General features: G+C 33.0%; 1 protein-coding gene across 1 annotated transcript in view; it reads right to left on the bottom strand.

Annotated features, from left to right (window-relative positions):
- LOC106682186 (papilin) overlaps positions 1–27,402 on the bottom strand; it is a gene marked incomplete in the record, with an annotated part of 101,084 nt that overhangs the window by 59,407 nt on the left and 14,275 nt on the right. Inside the window, 1 exon segment of the mRNA XM_067046213.1 lies at positions 5,449–5,612.

Raw genomic sequence — 27,402 nt, forward strand, 5'->3', positions numbered from 1 at the left:
ATAAGGGCGAACTGGAAGGCAATTTTTTTAAGCAGTTCTCTGAGCAATACAGCTAGGATCATTTATGGACATAGTAATTAATAAATATGAAACAGAAAAAAAAAATAAAAAAAAAGGAATAGGGTATTCTTAATATCGTTCTAATTACAATTAAATTCTACTGGAATGTTACTGGTACTGAATTTCCATGTTTGGGAGTGGGAGCGGTATAAATCGTTTTGATTCAACATTACACTCAAAGTTAAATTATAATGGAATTTACAATTACGTTTCGTTGTCTATACAGCTGACATCCCAACAACTAATACTATCCTTACCACGTATGCTGATGACACATGTGTGCTCACAGTTAGTAATAACCCTTTGATTGCATCCCAAACTCTCCTGTCCCATATCACAACCCTCGAAGAATGGTGTCGAAATTAGAGAATAAAAATAAATCATAACAAATCCAATCAAATCACATTTACTTTTCGTCGTGAACCTGCAGACTGCCCTACAGTATACTTTAATAATGTGGCTCTTACCCCTGTAGAACAGATTCGTTATCTTGGACTACATCTGGACAAATGACAAACCGGGAATCCTCACACAAGACTGAAAAGACAGGAAACTGCACGCAGATTCCGACTATTACAGCACTTACTAGACAAACGGTCTAAACTTCCAACTCATTACATAAGACTGATCTACATGACAATAATAAGGCCCATCTGGACATACGGAGTTGAGCTTTGGGGCTCTACTAATTCTTCGAATTCCTCTCGTATCCAATCCTTACAATCCAAAATCCTTCGTAAAATCCTCAATCTTCCTTATTTTGTTACTAATAAAACCATCCATAAAGACCTAAATGTTCTTATGTAACCGATCTAGCCCGAACCTGATATCATTCCTTTCATTATAAACTCCCTAATCGGGTGGTTTGGGTAAACCTTGCACTAGTTTCTAACCTTGCTTCCTCTTCCATTCCAGGCAATCCTCCGAGGCGCCTGAAAAGAAGATGGCCTCGTGACCTTATATTGTAAAATGTTTTTAGAGTTCTACTACTGGGTAGTTTCTCTACATGCTGTATTTTTTATACAGTTGTAAATATCAATAAATAAATAAAAAAAACGTTTCGTTGTAAATTGGTACATTGGTAGGGGATAACAAAGTACATTTAAATATGGTAGACACTGACAGCTAAAAGTTTTTTATATTCGACTTTGGACACAAGGATTTTTAAAACGTGAATATTACTAGATTTACATAAATGATAATTACATTAAGAGCGACCATCCATCAAGTCCAAAATGTAGGATAATCATTCCAAAGTCCTCTTATATAATTTTTATAATAATATGACAAGGAAAATACTTTTGTAGGATATAAATAAAGACTTATAACTGGGATGGTGTTGTAGGCTAGTTAAATTGTTAATGGAAAGGACAGATGAGACGGGTAACCATATTCAGCAATTAGACTGGAAGCTTTCTATTTATATGTAATGAGTGCACTATGTTCTACAATAACTGTTGACTCATACAATCAACTAACTTTTTTCTTCCCTTGTTGTTCGCTATATTAGATGTTTTTTAATACTGTGATCAATTATAAGGTTTATACCATTTTACCATTCAGTGTTACTGCTTGTAATAATACTCATGAACTCTACTATTGAAATGGAGGATTACATATTACTATAGACATCAGCAAACTAAAGTAAATCGATCGTTTTTACTGTTAATTCGACGATATTAAGAAAACGGCTTCTAATCTTATAACTAGAGAACGGATTTTTGTGTAGTAAAGAAACCAAGATGTGCAAAATCGTTTAGCAGAAACCCAATCGTTGAGGAAATGTGTATAAAACACAAAACGATTCGGCAATAATAAACTTTATTGATAAATTAAAGTTTGTCTAACCTTGATTGAATCATAATTGAACTCGCTAAATACTCTCAACATTTATGCAAACATAACTACGCAGATGAAAACCTTAACATTTTGTCCTGGAGTAATCTATTATTTTTTAATTTATAACATTAATACACTGAAATCCTACTCAACCTTGTTTGAATTGCATTAAACTCGCTCTCAACATTTATGCAAACATACATAAAAAAAAACTAACAAGGAGGTATCTTCCTTTTCCGACAAATGATCTAGGACAAATGATCAAATCCTGTTATCATAGGAGTCTTGTTTGCTCCTTCTAATGTCTAAGGGATTGATAAAATGTAATAACTTTTATTTAAAATAAGCAGATATATAATTGAGCATTCATTTTAAATTCTAAAGTACTTCCCGCCAATAAAAGTACGTGAGCACCACCAAAAAAAAACTTATTTCTATTTTTAAGGGCTAGAGGAAAAAATGGCCATATCATGACATTTTTCAGTAAAGACATTTAAAAAGAAAGCCTAAAATTCTTATTGAGAGGTTTTAACTCTGATTATTTTTATTCTTACCAGTCACAATAAAGTCAGATGGCAAAATGCACGAATAGGATATCGGGTATTTTTTATTTTGTTAATTCAACTCTTTGTATATTAATTAATGCATTAATTTAACTCGAATTGGTCAATTTTAAACTAAAAATTAGAAAAAGGAAAAAATAATAAAACGTATAAAAATGTAAATGCATACACCTATGTGTATAATGTGAAAAATTTAATTCTTCTTAAATTTTATGCGAAAGACATGGAGTAAAACGGACAATTTAATACAGAAAAAACTCAAAACGTGTAAATTGTTAAAAATAAAAATCTAAAACGTGCAAAATGCGGTACCCACACGTTGGGGACCAATGCTCTAGTGAGACTTTTCCTCGTTAATCTAAACCACTGATAAATACTATTCAAAGAACATTCCTGATTTGTGTTTAATTGTTCATTTTTTTTAGGTTAATTAAAATCTTCATATGTTAACCAAGGGATTGCTTTAACTCAAATTGTAAATTTTAAACTAAAAATTGGCAAAAGGAAAAGAAACAATAAAACGAATAAAAATGTTTCTACATACACCTACCTATATGTGTATAATGTGAGAAATTTAGTTTAAGCCTTAATTTTATGCAAAAATGACAATAAAAAATTTGCCCAAGCGTACACGGAAGATATTGGGTTTCTTGTAAGAAATCATACTGCCAGGTCCAAGTACAATGGTTCTATCAATAACTGCAGTCTGTAAAAATGGCATGGAACGTATTTCTTGTCAGTGAATTCGCCTAGTGTTGTTATCATAATTGCTATTCCTTGAAGACATCTATCTACTAAACCACAACACCTTATTAAGGCAGAATCTCTGATGGACCATTAGAATGCTACGGATCAAACCGAACGCGTGACGGAGTGCCCATTATCGTCTTGTTGAAAACTCAACATGTGATATATTACAAAAATCGAACGCTTCCCAGAGCGACGACGTGTTTCCGGAGATGTAAAATTGATTGGGTACAGCTGACTATATCGTTAACCGAGAAATCCGGAATGACAGGCTTCGTTCCTCATCCCCAAGTTCTCACGCCCTCTATCGTAGCAATTAGAGGGCTATAAATACATAAGCGGTTTAGTTTATAGATAGAAAGAAAAAAAACCGTTATTAGAGTCAAGAAAATTGAAGGTTCTATGAAAATTTCGAAATAATATCCGTTAAAAAAAAACTAGTAATCTTCCCATCTTCAGCTATTAATACCTACTAGGCCTGAAGGGGATCCCAAATGCCAAAATGGCTGATAGAGATGTTAACCTGGTGCATATAATATTAGAGATAGCCGGGTGGGGTCTATGATCGGAGCGCGGTGGAGGAGTCGCCTGGAAGAAGTGAATGGAAGGGCTCCTCACATCTCGATCGCCTCAGTCTAAATATAGCCCTTTGCCTAGTCCCATGTGGTCTAGTTCCAGCCCAGCTCCAGTTGTTTGCCTTAGCCGGCCATCAATTACTGTAATCGTTTTGGAGAAATAGCACTGCAATTCAGGATTTTTATTTTAAAACTGAGGTACGATATTGGATCATAAGTTAAAATCGGCCAATTTTAATAAAATTCTGAGGATAGATAAAGTGAGGAATCAGAATTATCTTTAGTTTAATAGTTTTAAAATATTTTTGATTTTTAAAATTTATTTTTTGAAATTCACAACTGTAATAAATAATTATACAATTAGTAAATGTGATGTGAGTTATATTTCAATGGAATGATAGTTTTGTGGAGAATCTACCCATTAGTAGAACTCCAATAACATTTCTAGAGAAGGTCTCGAGAGCATCTAAATGTTTATCATGAAATGGTTCTAGCCAAATCGGCAACATATAGATGTTTGAGGTCCTTATAGATGATATTATTTATGACAAAGCAAGGAATATTAAGAGTTTTAGGATGGCTTTTGGATGGAGAAGATTGCATACAAAAGGAATTCGATGGTTGAATGGAGCACCAAAGCTCAACCCCTAAGTCCAAATAGACCTTATAGCCTAATAAATGACTAAACGAGTAACTAGAAAGTGCAATAATAATCAGAATCGATTTATTGGAATTTATTTTAATACGCCAGTTTTGACACCATTCTTCAAGGGTTGTGATATGGGATTGGAGAGTTTGGGATACAGACGATTCATTATGGACTAATTGAAGACATGTGTCATCGGCATAATTTTGTAAACATAAAATACTTATTTTTTTATTATTCCACTCCTACGTTTCGGCCTTCCGGCCATTCTCATTTAATATATTCTAAATATCAAAGTTACAATGTTGTCAAACATTGAAAGCTATTCTGCCTTTGTCTGATTATATTTTAGATAAAAACAAAAAAATTAAAGTCTATACCGTTACAACCCATGAGGGGTCAGGGGTTCAGTACTTTGTGAGGAAGTAATGTTACTGGACCAACGGTTGAGCAAGGAGGTGATTTGGTAAAAATCATGCTCGGCCGCCAGATTTTTACGCAATTAAGGGTACCCATTTTATGAGGCTGAGTGGACCCCGGTCGGCTTCTGAATCCGCAGGGATAATTAGTAATATATTTCTGTTGAATTGTCTGGAGTGAGGTTTAGGTAATGGTTCGTGGGCATTCTCTCCAAAGGATTAGGCATTTTTGTAAGGAATGTTTGTGTTTGTAGCCAGATTTTTACCCAATTAAGGGTACCCAATTTATGAGCCTGGGTGGACCCCAGAAGGGCTTCAGAACCCACAAGGTTGACTCACGGCTACGGTATAACAAAAAAATTTTCTGCCCAGTCGGATTCGCACCCGGGTCCTTGGTCCGCTCCCTATATAAATATATAAGGTAAACTAAAATTAGTTTACCGACCTATTATTTCTATAAACTAAAATTTCTAAATCGCCAAAAGAGTTCATATTATTTAATAAATTCTTGAGATGTTCCATTCCGTAGTCAAATTTGTGCTTAAACTATGACAGAACAATGAGAAATAAATGACTAAAATTAACGATGAGTTGAATACCTGCATTGCCTCTCTTGGTAAGTAACACCACCACCACAGGTCCTCGAGCAGGGCCCAGGGTCTGACCATTCTCCCCACGGTCCAGAGCCCTCGCCTTCCCCGTCGGTCAGGATATATGGGAGTTCGTTCTGGCGTCGCTCCCTGCTCCGTTCGTGTCTGTGCGCCTATTAAAAAAAAATATATATATATAAATAAAATGATTATTTTGGTATCTTAAAATTATATAATTATGATATGTTAGCATAGGAATCTGTTAATGCGGCATACAAAGTATTTATTTATTGATGTTTTATCAATTATTTTTGTCTATTATATTTTATATATATTATTTTCATTTTTAAAGATTTTAATTAAAGAGTAATTATGTATAAAACTAAAATTTTCGATTTTGAAGTGTACGTATTTATTCAAATTTTTTATTATTTCTTTTTTTGTATTTTTATCTTATTCCATGCTTCTTGAAGAGGAAAACAATAGGATAAATATATAGGGCTAAGAGAGAAAATTAATGTGGAACAAAGAGGATAAACAAAAATATTTAAAAAATAAAGTATAGAAAGGGAAAGAACAAAAAAGATAAAACAAGAAAACATATATTACTATTGTATATTTTAAGTTTCATCGACTATGGCTATATCTTATAAGATTTTTAAAAAAAATTCTGATTAGATTTAGTTATCTTGTGTATTTAGCAACAAAGTTGTTTTCCCTTTAAGCAAATAGGATCATTTTTAGGGCTAGAACACAATATAAAGTAGCGATGAGTCACATTTATTTGATCATTCATTAAAAGAAATGCGAACGATTGATTTTAGTTATTTGGATTCTTTTAAATTATCTTTATATTTAACTATTTAAGCTTCACTATGTAGCCGAGTGTAATTCAATGAAAGAGTGTGGGATTCAATGTCATGCCCAAGTAAACATTGACATCGCTTCAAAACCACTTTGAACGGCAGTTTTTTAAGCAAAGTATGGTTTATATGACAAGCAAAGAAGGCACAATATTCGCCAAATATGAAGAATTTGATGCAGTGACAAGTCTCTGTTAGGCAGCTCTGATTTGAAGGGGCGGGAAGAGCGAGAAGTATGAATGAGGAAAACAAGTGTAGAGATGTTTTATAAAACAATTCTTATACCAGCAAACAATATCCCAAACTATACGCCACTGTTGGAAACTGGAAAAATGCTACTCTCTATATTCGTAACTTAAATGTCTTAAATACTTTCTGAAGGCTCTCAGTTCTTAAGATAAAGGCTAGCAAAGCAATCAGCGCAGACAATTATTTCTAAGGAGTTGGCGTGGTTCAGTCATCTCCGGAGTTAATAATGAGGATTCTACTACATATTAGAGGCATGAAGAGAGAAGACTGCAGATAAAGGAATCCATAGAAGTTTAAAAAAATATTATAGCTGGAGAAAGCACAATCTCTCACATTGTACTAAACTGTATAATTTGAAGAACAGATTTCATATATCGAACGTATATAGTTTTTATTTAATTTTAGGAAATTTTGAGCAATGTTATTATTATTATTTATACAATACTATTAACTTTAGAGAGAGAAATGCTTTATTTAGCCATGCTGCCCAAATACATTGGTTGCTACAATACACAGCATACCAATCAATCCATGATCGGACATATGCATATACGAAACATATATTTACATGATAAACAAAAATATTTTTGTTTCCTATCTTTTCCTTTAACAATCAATACTCGTCTACACACTAAATACAATTTTTTTTTTTCTATTTTATATCATTTAATTGACGCATGTATTCACTCTCTCAGACCCTCTCAGACCTTAAAACCGGAGTTGGTGGCATTTAGTTTTCCACAATTCGCTATCTGGAGCGCGCCTCATCCATAATGAACCGCCACACAGTTTTGTTATTTCGTCGACCCAGCGCTTGCGTTGTCGTCTCCTTCGTCTCTTTCTGTCCGGGGATCCACTCTACAGCTCGTCTCGCCCAGCTGTCTTCGGATTTCCTCATGAGATGGACTGCCCAGGTCCACTTCATTTTTCTACCGTAGCTTCTGGCGTCGGTAACCATGGTTTATTTTCTTAATCAAACCGAGCTAACTTTATTCTTTAGAGAGACTCCAAGGATTATACGTTCCATTCTTCGTTGACAGACGTTAATCTTCCTCTCTATATTCTTAGTCAGACCATGTTTGGCATCCATAAGTAAGTGCTGTGATAATACAGCTGTTGAATACCTTATATCTTGACGGCTTTTGCAAATATATCCAAGACTCCAAAATTTCTTCCACGCTTTACTTTGCCTAAGTTGAATTATTTACCCAAGATAAATTACTTCATCGGAAATTTTTATGCCCATGAGCTTATGTCTAAGGGCCATTGGTCATTATGACAGTTTATTGAGGGTTCAATATCAATCCATGGAGAGAACTTTTTTCTTTTAACTGATTGATCATTAGCAATAGTTCTTCCTCTGAGCTTGCTATCAAAACCACGCCGTCTGCAAATTTTAATGTGTTCAGCTTCATTCCATTTAGTGAGATCCCCATGTCTTCCCAGTCTAAGGATTCGAAGATTCGTTTCAACTCTTACAGTGTAATAAAAGCGAACTAATATCTATCTAAAAAAAAAAATCTATCTATTGAGGTTATGAGCGCTAAGCCGACTGGTAAACGTACACAGAATAGACCGAAACGTAAGGAAAATGACTGCGTTAAATCTGATCTTTTGGAAATATGGGTGTAGACGACGGACGTGTGGAGGCAGCGGATAGTGTTATCAACATGAAATATATTCACTAAGCCTTTTGTAATGTTAATTTATTGCCAATAGATACAACCGGCCAGCCTCAAACGACCAGGCAAAACCGAATGGAGCAGCCGAGAGCGTGGCTAGTCCCATTATCTTGTGCATTAGCTTCGCCAGGCGATCCTATTGATGAGGAGGCTTCAATCTTCAATCTACCCTATGGCCCATACTGCATCAAAGGTTTGGTCATTAGGGTAATAAAGGGTTTAGGTTTATTTTTCTTCATAATGGCGGACAAAGGGATAGGTTCGCGAGGTTCCCATTAATAATGGCCAATTATTTCTTTATGCAGCTGCCGACAAAGTAAAAAGCCCGGTCGGAATGAATAGGTTGTATTAAGTGATTGCTCTAATATGGAGAACACTCTAAAAATGAAAATCATTTAGGGTTAAACTTTCTTAAAGAACGGTTTTATAAAAACTTGAAATTCTTTAAATGCTACTTAATAGATACGTGGTCAATGAAAAGTAGTATCTTTGCGATAATGAACTCCGAGGTTATACGTTTCTACAAGATACGTAGATTATATTAAGTACACCTTGGGTAAAATAAACAGCTATACCTTCCTTAAGTCTATTGAAGGTATTATTAAACTTAATTTAAAAAATAATATTGAATATGTGAATCGTGCTCAACTTAATCTTAAATATTTTATTATTTTTATTGTATTAACGTAAATATTTCTACTGAATTTTCATCGTGGCGAAATTAAAACAAAAATCAGATTGTCCCAATATCTAATAATTTTGAATAAAAGGCTTAATAATTAAAGAAAAACCATAACAAGGGATGTTTTTGTCATTATATTTACTCTATAATTTTACAAAGTTTATAAGATTAAAAAACAATAGTTTCTCTCCACTATGATTCTAAACAGGCAATATGTCGTCTAATTAAATAGAATCCGTCCTTCAAGTTCATGTAAAATGATTGAAAAGTAAGGTATATTATATAAGTTATAAAATAAACCATCAGAGCTTAGTTCCGAAACAACTGCAACGCTAGAAAATATGATAGATAGAAGATAGTCCGGGTGGCGGTCAATAGAGGTATCTAAATAGTAAAAAGAAAACAACTCTTTGTTAGAACTTATATCACACCTGGTTAATTCTTTCTTTATATACTTTATATACATAACAATTATTTTGAAATGCTTTTATTTTAATGTTTTGTTAATTCTAAATTGTTTGTATCTCGTTTTTTTTTTCGTTTAGCCCCGACGAAGCCCTACAAAGTGGGGCAAAACGTTGGTTAACAATAAATAGTTTTCTTTTACTATTTTGATACATTTATTGAACGCCACCCGCAGCATTTTCCTACAAGTTAACATTATTTATTTGTTTTATTATATAACCTATATTTTAAAAACATATAATTGCCTAAAGGTCGAAAACTAAATTGTATTCCTTATATTAAGAAAAAAAAATTAATAAAATACTCATTTATTTTTGTTTACAAATTTATTTATTTGCACTGTTTTTCGAGCAAACAGCTAATATACATGTATTAAATAATATATATGTTTTTAAGTTTGTATCTTTAGGCAATTATAATTTTAAAAAATGATAACTTTAACAGTAAAGCAAGATGTATCAGTGGAAGGAAATTTTGTAGTTAAGGGATGGACCTCTGGACGCAGGAAAACATCTAGGACAATACACAGATAAATAATATGTGTTCCTGATCCTTCAGTGGGTTGGTAAAAAACTGGGTAGTAGAGCGCGATCTTAATGCGATGACCTAGCATAAGAAACTATACTTTCTCATCAAGTTGAATCGCTTCATGGTTTTTAGTGGAATGGTACATTTTTTTATTCTGCCACGCCGTGTACTTCGTTGGATTCTCAATAGGATTATAGAAGTGGAATCCCAGACAGACATAAATCAAAGAAAGAGTATTGGTACAAGACTATGAATGGTTTGGAGGCTTTATGATAACATTTGAGTTTTACGGCATATAAAACCTATGCGTACATTGCGGGCTGGCGTTTCATGCCCTATTACAATGTCTGCCTCTATAATGGATACAATGATAATTGAATTTAGAATTTACTTTAATTAACGCTACCTCCCAGGAAGGGACAGTATCAAAAAGTACTATGGTTTTCTTGTCCCTTTGCTACTGACGGTTTTTCTCTGAATCGAAAAATTTAACGATCATTTCATAACAAATCAAGAAAATTCCGAGAATGTTTGTAGTAAAATTTGTGTGTCGGACAATATCGATCGAACGTTCATCCGATTTAGATAAATTTTTCAGGGATTGTGCTAGCTGGTACCGAATAGATTATATCACAATCCGTCCACTACTTTCCTTACGCAAGTGTAAACGTATATTCCTCCGTATACTTATATTGAAAAACGGCTCGTTCAATGGGCCAAATTCGAAGAGAGTATGGGGATTACTGTAAAAGTGCCCAGTATTAATTTCAAAACTTCCATTCACTATATTCGTTTCAATGCGCAAACATAAATGTCTTATAAAGCATCTTTCAAACACGACTCCTATGATCCGTAGATTTCATTCTCAAAAGACAAATCCAATTGATTAAAATTGAAAATAACTACAGCTTGTTCAATGACCTACTTAAATTGCTGCAATTTTAAATGCACCAATTTTTATTTAACTCTGCTGACTTGGCAGACATTTGTTGTATGATTATAATAAACAACTGTGTCATTTAAAATAAAAAAAAAAAAAGGAAAAAGTGGGATTGGTAGATTATATTGGTAGCCGTTATCAATCCAGTCTTTTTTGATAATATTTAGTGTCATTTCAATTGAATGCACGTTGTTTCGTATGTCAAATTTGACCCTGGAAACGCGATTTCAGAATATATATATTTTTTTATGAGTTTAAACTTGGACACTCGGCAGCTGCAAGAAACATTACTACGGTATTCGGGGAAGGGTAAGGAACGGAGTATTCGCCGATGGTTTAAAAAATTTTTGGAGATATGGAAAAGTAACAGAATTGGATAACTAACACAGAGGAAGACCACCGTCAGCAATCGACGACCATGTGAAAGAAAACCCTTACCAAACAGATAAAGGACTTCCAGCACAAATGAATAACAAATATATTGATAGTTTGTCAACACTAAAAGGGCTTTGGTAAAGTAAAGAAATTAGACGTATGGGTAGGTATTTTATGAACTAAATGGCCAGCAGCAGCTGAAGCGTTAAGAGCCTTTTCGTTAGGTCACTGGTTCAATACCAACGAAAGACCGAAACACATGCCAAAATCAAAATTGCATTCAAAATTATTGGTTTCGGTGTAGTGGTCTATAACTGATCTTATCTTTTTTATCCAGAGGTGACACCATCACATTCAAATCGCACTGCCACCTGGTTAGGTTAATCGAAAGGCACATGTACTCTTACGCGATAACGCTAGACCTCATATTTCCCGACAGACAATGTAGAAACAAAACGGGCTGTGTTACCAAGTCCCTCCACACTTACCTTATCCGCCATAGTTATGTATCTTTAACATGTTTCCATCAGTTCAGAAATTTGGACAACTTCATTAAAAGTAAAATTTTTGAAAATGATTCTTAGATCAAAAACGGATTATATTTTTAAATACATTTCTTCTCATAACCCAGAAATTTTCAGTTCTGGGATTGAAAAGTTTTGGAAAAATGAAGATAAATATTATTATTTCATTAAGTAATTTAACTAAATAATCTATGGAAACAGGAATTTCATATAAAACAACCCAATACATATTATAGCCATCTACTTAACTTCAGTTTAAATAATTAGTATATTAATTTTGAACAATAGGTCAGCATCTGGTTTAGACCGAAATTCTGATATATTGTTTTAGAATACCTAAAACAATCCCGGTAATATTAACTAATAAACCAGTTTATAATCGTATGTTCATTTTTGTCAACTTTATTGCTACATAACTGAGTGAACACTACCGGCATATTACAAAAATTATCCTTCCTACTGTTCCAAGAGGATGCGAGCGTGACCTCTTCGTTAAGGAAAGCGCCTTGATTTAAAAAAAAAAAATAATAATAAAATATTGCGTAAAATAATCGATCCGAAGGAAGAAGAGTTAACGGACAATTTACATAGCACTAAGCTGCACGTGCTGAATATAATTCAGATAGATTCTGATTGCAATGCGGCAAATAAGATGGACTTGAGAGGTTTTAGGATAGATTTACGAATAAATCGCTAAACATTTAATAAGCATTGCCCGGTGGGGAAAAGTTAGAAAAGTAGGTCGAAACGAGGAAGAATAGAGTCAAGACTGTAAGTTAGGACGGGCCTTATTGGGTAGATGTATATAGGAAGCAATTAGTTACATCGGCTTCGAGCCCTTGGGTTGAGATGAGATGATAGGAGAAACAGTATTAAAATGCTTTTTAATAAAAGACAATAATTTTTAATTATAAAATACAAATATGACTGTGAGAATGTATGGAGCTAAGAATAGACAATGGGTCCATAACGATGGCCAGGTGAATGAATGGTAATCAATCATAAAGCCCTGATTTATCTCCGTAAAAACTATATAGGCAATAACATCCGACGTGCCCTCCAAAAAGAAACCGATTCCTTTATAGCCAAGACTACTTTTATAAGATATTTTTTATTTCGTTTCACGATACTTCCTTACTTTTATAGCGGAAAACAATAAATCAATTAAAAAAACAATATTTCTTTTATCCTCCAATCCTGCTTCCAGTTCAGATATTAAAAAACAGAGAGCTTGGTATAATAATTTTTGTCCTAGATCCAATATTACTGAGGCATACGAGGTAAACAAACAAAATTATATTTAAAAAAAAAAACAAACGTTTTTTTGATTTTTAAATTAAATAATGAGATTATTTACAATTGTAGAAAGTCATATTTAAAATATATATATATATCAAGTGGGAGAGACAATATTCCAAAAACATTCAAGATAAAAATAAGAGAATCAAGCACTATTGTGTTTTAATTTTTTTTGGCAAGAAAGCAGAATAGAAGGATAAAAGATACATATAATATAGCCAAAATCAAAGATGATTTTCAAAGAAATAATAAATAATTTCACAAAAAAGGAGGTAATCTTTTTCAAGGAGTCAATCAACTCCTAGTATTGCCGTCCAACTCGACATTTATCCTGAAAGGTCTTAACTTAATTGTTAGGACAACGGTATTATCTGCAGTAGGAAAAAAAGTGGGACAAATAACAGTAATGACTACCCTGAGGCAATTGCCAAGGCTCTTAAGAGCTGAGGGTGCAGTTGTCTTTTTTTTCTACCGTCAATTGAGGTATCAATGGCTCTTTGTAAGTGTCAGTTGTGGTGGGGACCGTTTTGCATATAAAAAGTTAATCATCCACAACGCTAAGGTCCGCTCATCCTGTCTTTCTACACCTATTTTTATCTCACTCTGCCCTCGTATCGCCATTTGCGGTACCATATTATAGCTGACTGATTGCTGCACCCAGTGCTGACAGGCCTCACGACCCCCGAGGCCGAAACAGCCAAAGGTACCATGGAAGGTGTGAGCTCCCTCGGGAGGCGATGAACCTGGATTACGAAACCTCATTGATTGACAGAGCATGGCATCGGCCTCTAATTAATAGCCGGAAGACAATGCAGGGATAGCGTGAGCCTATGACCCCAGGAGTAGGGACACGTGGGCCATCAGAACTGGGAGATTGGGAGAATGGAATAGGCAGAGGAGTTAACAACCGATTAAGAACCAATTCACACCTCCAGCAGCTAACCTGTTGGGGCAGTTCTTTTTTTCCACTTCTCATCATAGTTCATTTTCATCTGAGTTAGACAACAAATTTTTTTTTTTTTTATTTATTGACGAAAAGGGTTTAACTTTGGGTGGTAAAATACCGGTTCTTGGGTATGCTGATGATTCTGTATAATTGGGTGAGGACAATGAAACGATAGATCTAAATAAAACCGCGTTAATAAACTTCAGTAAGGAACTAGGTCTTGAAATAAATAAGGATAAAACAAAATATATTGTTAGCGGTAGAAACGTGAGCAATTTCAGTGATATAGATATAGCAGGAAATACGTTTAAACAGGTAGATATGTTGAAGTATTTAGGTTCTAGGATAATAAAATAAACGAAATTGACGAGGAAATAAAAGCAAAGTTGAAGGCAGGAAATGCTTGTAATTTTTCAATTTCGAAATTGCTTAACTCGGGCCTTCTACCCAAAAACTTAAAAATTAGAATTTACAAAGTTATTATCCTTCCCACTGTTCTTTACGAATGTAAGACGTAAAGTCATCTTGCACTAAGGGATGAAAGCACCTTAAGTTTTTCGAAAATAAAGTATTAAGTAAAATATTTGGACGGGAGAAGGATGAATTAACGGGAGAATTTGGAAGGATACACAACACTGAATTAAGGGAACTGCATCCGGTAAATATAATTCAAGTTATAGCATTGCGGCGTGTAAGCTTTGAGTGCTTAGTAACGAGTGGATACCTGAAATGTTAATAAACACTGAACCAACGGGTAATCGTCCGAGGGGTAGACCGAAACGTAAAAACTGATTTAGTATAATCGGGTTTGGAGGGGCATAACTGGAAAGATAGAGAGCGTTTGGTGGTATCCGAATCGAATTATTATTATTATCATTATTTATTTATTTACATAATAATGTAAATAAATAAATAATTGTATACATTTACAAACTGTATTTACATAATAATACATCTTATAAATTTAATGTAAGATCATAATGGTTTGATACAGGCATGAAGAGAAATTACCCATTGGAAGAACTCTAATAACATTTTTACTTCACAGGTCTCGAGGCCATCTTCTTTTCAGGCGCCTGGCAGGATTTTCAGGAATGGAAGAAGAAGCAAGATTAGAAACTAATGGATTTGGGTGGTTAGAGAGTTTATATTGGAAGGATTGTTATCTGGTTCGCGTAGATCGATTACATATGAGACATTAAGGTCTTAATGGATTTTATTAGAGACAAAGAAAGAAGCATTGAGGATTTTGGATTGTAAGGATTAGATAGGCGAGGAATACGATGGTTTAGTGGAGCACCAAAGCTCAACTCCGTAGAACAAAAATTATTTGCTATAAAATTAGAAGCTAAACCTATTATAGAAACAATTTTTTTATGGTATTGGTACATTAATAAATAAACATTGGCTTCATATCGGTTTTAGCTTGTAATTTTATTGCAACTAAATTTGGCCCAAAACTGATTTTCATTGAAAATTAATTAATAACTGCATAAACTTCAAATGCTCATAAATTGATGTATATGGTTGGGTCTGACTATTTTAAATAGAGAAATCAGAAAATATTTGCCTAGATATTTTATATGTAATTATATTCCCCTAAAGTGCAGAACATCTCAATACCTCAGTTTTGACTAATTGCACTACTCTTTAAAATGCAATAAGATAAAATTTTCCTAAAGTTTTGAATATCTCAAAACCTCAGTTTTCACTGAAACCACAATTCTCTAAAATACAATGCGATAAAACTTTCCTTAATTGTTGAATATCTCAAAATCCATGTAGCCAGCCATCCATGTAAAGCCCTCTTCTAAAGTGTTGATTGTCTCAAAACCTCATTTTTGTATAAACCACTATTCTCTCAAAGGAGATAAACGCTGATCTGAATTCCTGCCTTCTTTATTCTTCATATGTGCGGAAGAAGAACGGATTTCAGGGTATCCAGTCTGAGTGTAAATATTTTCAATAATGCCAAGATAGCTTTTATGATAAAATTGATACAATATATATATGACTATCGAAACGTAATAAGAAGCCTTAAATGAGATTCACATTGATATATATTGAAAAAACTAATACGATCTAGAAACATATTGAACTACTAACGGGTAAGGCAAGGCCGATAACTGAAATGTTTCAGAGGCAGAGGCAAATGTGAGTCTTTCTAAAATTCCAAACAATTATCCAATTGAGGTATGCGAATCTTTACCTGACCATCACTTCTTGATTAGTTAAAAATCGAGAATGTTTATAAAATTATAAATATCCATAACAAATATGAAAGAAAGGGCAACTTGTCTTCATGGTATGAATGACATTTCAAGACTACGTTTAAAGAGATAAACGTGGTATCTCTAAATGTTGAGAACAAAGTTTATCTTACTATCGCCTATCTTTACACTTTACGTATGTTCTTCAACAGTAATTTTAAACAGTTTAACACGTTTTCTCCTGACTTTTCTACAGTGTCTTCCATCCATAAATCTATCATAAACCTGTTTTAAAAAAAATAAAAAAATAATTAGCTCAATTTTTTTCCGGCAGTTTTCTCTTGTTAGACGATAATCGATTATATTTTCGTTCTCAGCACCTATGAAAACATGTAAGGGGACCCTGATATTGTAGAATTTGTAAAAGTTAAAATGAATTGATTTTGATTAGCCCGATCATAAAACCGATTATATGTTTGGTCTCAGCACCATTGAAAACATATTGCGGGAACCCTGATATTGTAGAAATCAGAAAAGTTAAAATATATAGATACGTGATCATTAAATTGATAGCATTTTCGGTTTATGCGTCTTAAGTAACATATAAGGGGATCCTAATATTTTAACAATTGGAAATATTAAAATAAATCGATAGGCGAACATGCTATCATAAAATCGATAGTATTTTCATTTTTTCCGTCTTCTAAAACAGCCCCTAACCTAAATGTTAGAAATCAGAAAAGTTATAATAAGTCGATTTACGATCTTAGTATCGATAGGATTTTAATTTGAGTCATCTCCTTAAACACGTTAATGGGCCTCTTTATAAGGTAGGAATCATCATAAATCATGCTGAAAAAGCAAGGAAATAAAAAATAATACATCATAATTTTACACCTTACACTCTTTTTTTAATATCATATAATCTATTTGCATTTGACTTAAAATAAAAAAAACCGCAAGTAGAAAAAAAAAATAATATAACATAAATTGTAAGCAATTTTCTCATTTTAATTTTAATATAAAATTACTTTTGGCTTTAAAAACTTGCTTAGGGCATTATAAGAAAAAAAAAAAAAACGTAAGATTTATTAGATACAGTTTACTAAAACTAATAGCTTTTAATTCGCGGCATGAACAACAGCATTGCAAATAAATGGCTTGTAAATTACTCATTCAAGGAAGGGAATTTCTCTCTTTAAAAAAAAAAAACTACTTCCATTGAAAAGATAGTTAAGCGAGAGGTTATAACTTCCTGACAGGATGTGGAGTCGTGTCCACAGCCTACTTGATTGCTATTCTCTCCTCAGCCACATAACTGAGCCGAAGATCTCTTACCTACCACTGCCTATGAAATTAGTATGGCTGATTGGTATATCACAGCGGGGGAGGAGGAAGAAGAAATGTCGGAATGCTTGCACTACACTACTAACTACAGAAACACATCTGTTTCTTCACCCTGATGCCAGGCAACAGTTAGAATTTTTTGAAATAAAAAAACCTGTGAAATGATACATCGTCGGTCTTAAAAGTGGAATCCAAAAATCCACAACTTTTCAGAATAGTATGATTGTATTTTACAAGATACAGAAAATTAATTATATACGACAATTCTATAATGCGTTTTTGTTTTTTTTGGAACCTGGTACATATCCCAATTCCGCGTAGTTAAGAATCCAATAAAAAGTTGTTATCGTATTATGTACGTCATTCAATCATAATATATCTATCTATTTAATATGTCAAAGATACATGCGTTACTTAAAGTGTTCTTGAGTTCACTGTTCTGGCCTATTACATACAAATTCGCAATCCAACATTATTTATTAACGAAACAAAATTAAATTAAATTGATTTTAGATATGTTAATATAAAATTTTTGTGATAAAAAAAACCGTGCCCGTGTAGGCGACATATTTCCGTGACAACGTATACTCTATGCTAATATTACATAAATATAAATTAAAATCAATCCAATGTTATATATTTGAAATAATAAACCAGTTCACATATTGAATTCAGATATTTATTTTTGCTTGGTTATACAAAATATTTATACAGTTATACTTAATTCTAAGACTTTATTTCCAATATTCTATTCATAATCGGACGATGGTAGTTTAATTAATTCCAATGAATTTTATTATTATCACCATATTCTTAATTTCATGCATAATTTAAAGATCATCTCAGGCTTCCTTCCCCCACTTTTGCCTGCATGACTCTCAGCATCTATAATCCTCTTACCCCCACCACCTCACTCTTACCCATCCCCACCACTACCTTCTCCGTTACGGGACACTTTTGCCTGCATGACTCTCAGCATCTATAATCCTCTTACCCCCACTACTACACTACTAATTACCTCCCCCACAATCTACTTCCGTTACGGGACACTTTTTCTAACATGGCATCCCGCAAAATGATTTATAAGACGTTGTCACGTCAAAAAAAAAGAACAAAATACTTTAATAGTTTTCAGGGGGAAAACGTATTACTCTTAATTTGTTGTTCAAAGGCAATTGTGTAATTTTCTATTCTGGAGGTGCACCCCGATGCATCTTGACCCCTGCATCCCCAACCACCTCTTCATATAAATTATCCACGGTCAACTACCTTCCATGATGTAATCGTATGTAATTTTCTGCTTTACCGTATCTCAAGAATTAACTAGTCTTGTTACTTTAATTCTTTAATTTCCAAATTTTACATCAACAAAATAAAAAATTGAGTGGTATGGATATCTATTGGCAGTTATTAATTGTAAGTATACTTTGAATACAATTTTCAAAATAAATAATAAAATTTGTATTGAAAATTGATAAAAAATGACCTGAAGAAGTTATTGAAAACATACAAGTTCACTATAATAAAGAATAGAAAATGGTTATTTTTAACCCAGTTAATTTCTGACATAGAAAAAACATACTCTTATCCTAATTTTTTTGAGATCATAAACTGCATTATGGCAGTTAAAATTTTAAATATTATCCAGTACTAGACATTTAATTTCAATTTAAATAATGTCCCCATTACAATATTCTAGAATTAAATGAATTTATTTTATTAATTTTAACTAAGAGGAGGTTTCAATATTTTTTTTTCTTTTCCAATCTATTGGATTGTAAAATAAGTTAGCAGCGTTTTTCAATATTTCAATTTAATTCTCTCAGTGTTTATAAAATCATGTTTACTTGGTCAATGATGTTTACATATTCTAAAAAAGGATTAGTTAAGGTGCTTTTATGCATCAGTTTCAACCGAGATTCCTTATCTTTAAGTGGTGTTTTGCTTGGGAAATTTATGAAGAAAAAAATTTATGTCCGTCATTTAATGATTTTTTATTTCTGAAAAGGAAAATCAGCCGCATAGACGGTTAAAAAAACTTGCAGTGTGTATGGCGATGATGCCTTAGTGCCTCTAAGTGGTTTGCTCTGTACAGAACAGGAAATTTTGACTTGGAAGACGGAAAGCGCTCGGGTCGTCCTTCAACTGTAGATGACTAAATTCAAACATTAGTCTGAGACAAGCCTCACTCTACGACACGGTTTATCGCAGAACTGTGCCCAGTAGGAACAATTAAAGGCAGCGGTTGAGTAAAAGCGTCCAACATTGGCTAATCGCAAAGGCATAGTTTTCCATCACGAAAACGCCCGTCCTCGCGTGTCTTTTACAGACCCGGCAGAAATTATTGGAGTTTGGCTGGGATGTGATCTCCCACCCACCCTATTTACCAGATCTTGCCCCAACAAATTTTCACTTATTTCGGTCCCTTCAAATCTCTCTTAACGGGGAACACTTTAATTCGCTCGAGGACTGCAAAACGTACATAAAGGAGTTCATTGCACAAACATCTGAGAAGTTCTAGGAGGACGGAATAAAAACATTATCTGGAAGATGGCAACATGCAATGGATCAACATGGGTCATATATAATTGATTAAAAATATTTACAAGAATCGGAAGTTTTTATTGAAATCGCCAGTAAATAACGCTACGAACTTATTTTACAACCCAATATTATTGTATACCTGTGGCTTGGTTCTAAAAGAGTATCTGTATGTAAATTTTATTAAATTTAGTATTTTTTATACCAAAAGTTTTTAAATTAGTAAATCTTTAATTCTATAAAGACCAATTCCTAATAACAAAAACAAATTATATTTAAATGTTAATTTATATTATAAATGATTTGTTTGTTAAATAGAAGATTTGTGGTATAAAAAAACAACAACATAATAATTCATAAAAGGAAGATGGGACGTGTGAAATATTAAACGAAATTATGAATTAAACTATTTATTATGAGGCAAGGTTTCGCCCCACTTTGCAGGGCTTCCTCACTTCTTTACTTCCTCAGGTCTAAAAAAGATACAAACAACTAAAATAACGTAACGAAGTAAGATAGTAGATAACATCAAAAAGGTGTGGCTAAATATAATTTAAAATATGTGAAAATTTATATAAAAATGAATGAAGTAAACTAAAGAAAATAAAATTAAGGTGAAAAGTATAAATATACAAAAATTATAAAAAAGTATTAGATAATTAATGAACACATTGTTCATTATATTCCTTTATTCTTTGCCTTCATTTTATTTTTTTCCCGTCTTTTATTGTGTAATGTGTTTTTTTATTATTTCCCTTTTAAATTAATTACCTAATACTTTTTGTAATTCTTGTTTATTTATACTTTTCATTAGAGATCTTGTTATTATTTTCTTTATTTTACTTTGTTCATTTTTATATAAATTTTCACATATTTTAAGTAATATTTTGCCACATCTTAATTTGCTTTTCTTTCATGTTACGTATTCTCTTAGGAACGTGACGGCCGAGCGGGTGAGACGCAGGTCCCAGTGCGCTCGGTTCAGAACGTTGTGGGTTCGATTCCCAACTAGGGCAGTTAAACATTCATTTTTCGGTGGTCCCGACACTCCCGCCTTGGTTAGTACGCGGCGACAACCTTGCCGGACTTGTTCCCCCCACCTTCTAGTTGCTTACATTTGGTTGCGCTCTGCAAGGTAGGGCGGAACATTGGCTCATAATCAATAGTCTAATAACAATTTGAGTTCTTGTGCGGTCGACTCGGATCACTTTCTTTCTATATATTACACACGGTCAATCAACAAGCTTCCAAAATTTAATAATATACATAAATAGTTTCAATATAAATATTAGCTAGTGCAATACTCGACGTTTCCAAATAATATGGAAGGTTCCACCAAACAATACTGAATGTTTTGAATAGTTTGTTATGCGGCATGGTATACCTATAAGCGCCTGGCAGAGCCAAAATCTCTTTAAATGAGTGATCTTTGAAAATATATACTATTCAACAAAATATTTTCACCCCCAAGAGGAAGAAACATAAAAACATAATCGATAGTTTAATTCACTAAAATTCCAAAACTGAATATTAAATACATATTTTGTTATCACTAAACTTTTTTTTTTTTTGGTTTTATAGCTTTTTAGATACCTTTGATAAAGTGACAAACAGACTTAAAATATTATGGATTGGAGTATTAGATTACCGAACCACAGATATTGTGGGGATACTATTGAATTTATTTCAGTACGTCAAATGAGCTTAGAATGTTCTGCAATAAGGTATTGATGTGAAGTATTTTTTCTTTATTTAGTATAAATACAATAAGTAAAATATGTTTTAATAATTAATATATGAATAATTTTGCATCTTATTATTTTTTCCCCTATTGTACAAGTTGGAACTCGGAAGTTGGAACTCAAAAATTTTATTAAATTATTAAAAAATTGACATTGAAAATAATTCGAGATGTCAATTATTAAAAAATTGACATTGATAAAAATTTCAATAAGCTATATCTTAGTTTATAATAGTTCGATTTCAATGATTTTTTCTTTTTTTATAGAGACTGTAGACAACATTTAAAACTTTCAGTAGAAAAAAAAAATTGAGTTAAGAATTAGTCCTTCAATGTTTAATTTTCATTATAAATTTCTTGCTACTGGATAGATTTAGGATTTCAATAGCTTTTAACCTTCCAAGGTAAGTATTTACAAAATATACATGAATCTGAAGTAAATATCTTTGGTAATATAGGTCCGATTTATATTATATTAGTTTTTTATAGCAGACAATTTCATTATATTTCAGATAAGTGGCTAAAATTTTCCACAAGGTTATTTCTTCTCTTTTTAAACATATATTTATTGCATAAATATAAAATGTACAATATTTCCAATTGTTATTATTGTTTTGGGATATCCCCTAATACAATACAATTTCCCTAATACTAATTACACTTTACAAACTTCTCTATTTTACACTTTTGTAAAACAAACTGCTGGGAAAAAACAAAACAAAAACATTATTTACATTGTATGAAGATGGTCCATTGATAGCGGTCATAGTAAAATAAAACTATCCATTGTTAGCCAAGGTTTCACCCCACTTTGTCAGGGCTGTCAGATTGTAGTACAAAGGATAACTCAGGAAAACAGTTGCTTTTAATATTTTGGTACCTTTATTATTATATCGTTATTGTCAAAATATCTTGAACAAATGGCATCGCTTATTTAACATCGGTGTAAGTGGCATATCCGCAAATTGGACCATATTTTTTTTCGTTGCAGTCAAATGTGGTTTTTTCTATTCTCTTCGCAATTTGTGACGCGAATAACTAAAAATATGGTTTGATCAATTAATCCACATGAAAATTAGAAATTAGTTGTAAAACTAAATCTGGAAACATATATCTAACTCTAATTCTGAAGTTTTAAGATTGACTACAGTATATCAGGGATTATATTAACTACTGATCAGCCCATTGCTGAATAAAATCTCATTCAAATTAGACTGAATAGAAAAAAAAAAATAAACAGCAAGACGAGTAGAATATGTGTAAAATATCACAGAGATGATTACATATTGTTATGATATATCCCGAAATAACCAGATGTGATGAGTCAAAACAATATTTAACTAAAGGCGCCTTAACTATAAATGACCCACGCTTATCGAGCCAATTACGGGTACAATGACTCCTCGCCAATTAAAATGCGATTGAAATTTCGTCGATGGACCCACCACAAGGTTTAGTCATCAAAACCGGCATCGAAATTCTGCGGTGTCCCGCAAAGAGTGAATATCAAGAGGGCATTGCTATTTCCTGCACCTCTGACCATGTCTAAGGATCACGTTGCGGCCTTCCAAATACCTCTTTGGGTATCGATTCGAGCCCGTCTAATAAGTCATATTTTAATGTGTTAAAGGAGAGGTGACGCCTCTAAAGAAATTCTTTGAATAATTTTGTTTTGACCTCCATTTTTTAGCCTAAAAAAAAAACAAAAAAAAACGAGGTTTGTTTCAAAATGAAATTAACGGTTGAATCATATTTTGATATTACTTGGCAGTTTTTGTTTTCTTCTCTCGACAGATTTGAATATTAGCCTGAATTGGCGGTTCTAAAATGAAATCAAGTTCAACCACTAGGATTTACACTCAGTTAAAGAGTAACCACTTTCAAGAGTAGGGTGAACCCGAAATGGTCTGTCAACCCCACTTATCGGAATAAATTATTCTTGGCAACAACGGGACTGAAACCCGGGTCTGAGAGACGAAAAATGCACAGTATTTTATACACCGAGCTACTCCACTCCTTTTCCTGGAAAGTTTCTCTTAAAAAAATATACATACAACTATCCCCCCTCAAGACAATTTATAGTTCCACCCCCTGTTTAAGTGATGCCATTATTATTAATACACGCCAATATTAACATTATGCAATGGTAGATAATAAAAAATAAGACCTAATTAAATATTAGAAAGAGAAAGTTCGAAGTTATGACTGTTCTTTAATAAAGGGAGGACTAAAAAAATGTATTATTTTTCATATCATTTTATTGAATACAATCGTTGATATTAATTAATAATCATTGATATTAATCAATAATTAATATGCTTAACTACGAGAAGCAAAAGGAGTACTATCCCAGGTTCTAAAATATATCTCTATTCCAGGTTAAAATATATCTAAAATAAATCCATATTACAGGTTAAAATATATTGTTATACCTAGTTAAAATATATCCTTATTCTAGGGTATGAATTAGATCCTTACTATCATATTCTATGTCCCAGGTTCTAAAATGTAGGTTTTTCCATCTGCCTTTTTAGATAACACCGACAATGTGGCAAAAGTTCTAATATAAAGTATCAGTAAAGAAGTAACCTAAAGAACAGGATTTTGGAAATACACAGATATTTAATTTATTGCTTAGAACACCGACCGGCATTAAACCGGTCATCTGCTTCTTCCCAGGGATCAACAACACGTTCAACCAAGTCCTCCCAAAAGAACTGTTACTTAATCATGTTTCTTTTTTAGTTTAATCACATAAAGGCTATAAGGGTAATCTATTCATGGAATTAGTTTCCTCTAAACAAGAGAACCCATGATGCAATAATGTTCACAAACGGTCACGGTTCTCGACCTCAGGCGCCTTCTTCTCTCACCCTGGCTAAACTGATGATTAAAAAGAGATTTTGAATTTATTAGCGGGCCCTAGCGGCGCTAGGATGAATTAGCCCGGCAGATGCCTCCTTGATTACAGGCAGTACTGCCTAAATAGTGGCGCTCCTGATAACCTAATTGATCATTCCGATAGTCTCCTCTCAAGTCTAGCACTAAAATTAAATCAATCGATGCTATTTCTGATACATTAAAAATAGAATCCTCTATGTTGATATAATAGGACCGTTTTGAAAATAAAAATTGCCTCTGGAATCTGGACTGATTATTATGATTGTGATTTAATAGTTCATTTCGAAAGTTATATAATAGAACTTTTTCAAAACACTTAATTTTCCTTTCTACCTACAGTCTAATAGGACTTTATTTTATTATGAAATATTTTATATTTATTATATTCATAATTATTTTAGATGAAATATTTTTCTTGTTGGTTTTCAGACGTATTTTAGGCATTTCCACACATATACCTGTCTGCTTTTTTTCAGGATTAACAAAATTGATTTTAAAATAAATTACCAGTATAGATGTAGAAAAATCTCTTACTGAGCTGGAAATAGTTTAATGCCACAAATATCAGGCTTACTCGGTGTTGCAGGAGTGCTGAGCGGTATGAACAGCGGAATGCACCACGACCAATCACTCACCTCTAATATTTGCACGAAGGGCCTTTGACTGATCCTAAGAGGTATCGTGCTAATATACATCTTGACATTTAGAAAACTTCATGCATTGTGAACTAGAACGTCCCATACACATAGAACAGCCAACACAATATCAGGGCCTATAGGTTGTACGATCTCAACTTCATGAACCTTAACCTCAAAACTCCTCCATCATCACCAAATTTCTTGCACTCCTCCTCCTACCGATTCTATTGATTTCACAAGACTACTTATATCGTTACATTGACGGCGATTCATTACTGCCGAGTTTAGATCCATCATGAAGACCTCCACTTAAGACCAAGAATTAAAAAGGCAATAATATATAAAGAAAATGTTCACGTAGGCCTAATAAATGATACTCAATTAACGTGTAACGGACTAACAAACATAGCTCACTACCACATTCATTGAACTGATCACCTCAATCGAATGTTACAAACCGCCACTGCTTCCATCATTTATTATCTTTCTAATTACTTATTTCCCGTAACAGTCCATAACTAATTGGATAAGTTTGTTAGATAAATTTTGATGTTCAATATTTATTTTCTATTTAGAATTTCTAAATTTCTTACTACTTTTCAATTATTTTACTTATGTGTGATTATTCTCAATTATCTACTTTCACACCTAACCATCTAACATTATTGCCAATTATATAACTTAATTAGCCAATATTGGGAGCAGTTTGGCTCAGTGGTAAGGAACTCTGCTATTTCCAATGACCCGAGTTTGAATTTGGCTATGATAGCAAATCATTTATTCTGGTACTGTAGCCGTACAAATCACCTCCTTGCACAACTGTTGGTATAGTAACAGTATATCCTTACTAGTATATACTTTAAGTACAGCACCCCTAACCATTCATGAATTATAGCGGTCCAGTTTATTTTTCAACCATATAGGATTTATAAGATTGTTTGTTTTAATTGCGTGGCAAACAATAAAATATGGAGGATTTAAAACTGGAAGCCCCATGCAACATGGGAGGAATTTATATCCGACATAATAAATATATTACGAAAGATAAACTACTAATTAATTACAAACTGGAACAATTACCGTAAATAATGTTGTTGGGCCCTAATTGAATCGGGAAAAGCGGTCCAAATTATTACTATGTGCAAGATATTAAACTTTTCGGACATAATTTTCGGGCCCGCACTATCTGAAGTTGTCTGAGTGCTCGCCTAAATTCGAGGTACGCCGAGGCATTTCAAAGATTAGCCGATTCAGCTGGAGGCTTTTAGTGAGATTCGAGAAAGATGGCCATTCTTATCATTTATTAAGTCGGTAGGAATGTGAAGACTGCGCGACGCTTTTTACTTAAGCATTAGAAAGAATTCGTAAACCATGAAAATGGGAAGACGCAGCAGGATAGGATGGACCTAATTATTTATTCAGATTCTATTGATAGTGCGCGAATTAAAATTGGAATTTTAAAAATTAACATCCCATTCGTTGCAGATTTGACCCAAAACAGACAAAGCGTCTTTTCATTCCATACTCAACCATCCTAACCCATTAATTCTTAATCTTTCATCCTTAACAATCCCTGATAATCCTCCGAGGCGTCTGAAATGACGATGGGCATGGGACCTTCTAATTTAAATTAATGTTTGAAATACCACCAATGGGTGGTTCCTTCTCAAGATTTTCAAGTGTATATGAAACATACTACATATTTACCTATTGTATTATTTTGTACAGTTGTAAATTACATTAAATAAATAATTAAAAAAAAAATAATTTAAAAAAAATTTAACAAGTAAGATAGGTGTATACGGCATACGGTCATACACCCAAGTACTGACCACATCAGATAGTGCTTACCACTTATTCCTGAATGTTGAATCTAATATGTCTCTCCACTATCAATTTAATTTTCTTTATTTGCATTTCCGCAGCAGTATCTTCTATGCTTTGATCAATTTTTCATTAATTAATTTATTAGCACTTTAGATAAATAAATAATTACTTATTGTTTGTCTCAATAATTTAATGTGGTTATTTT

Source organism: Halyomorpha halys, unplaced genomic scaffold (genome assembly GCF_000696795.3).
Source record: "Halyomorpha halys isolate HHAL.00 unplaced genomic scaffold, Hhal_1.1 Scaffold394.1, whole genome shotgun sequence".
NCBI classification, from domain to species: Eukaryota; Metazoa; Arthropoda; class Insecta; order Hemiptera; family Pentatomidae; genus Halyomorpha; species Halyomorpha halys.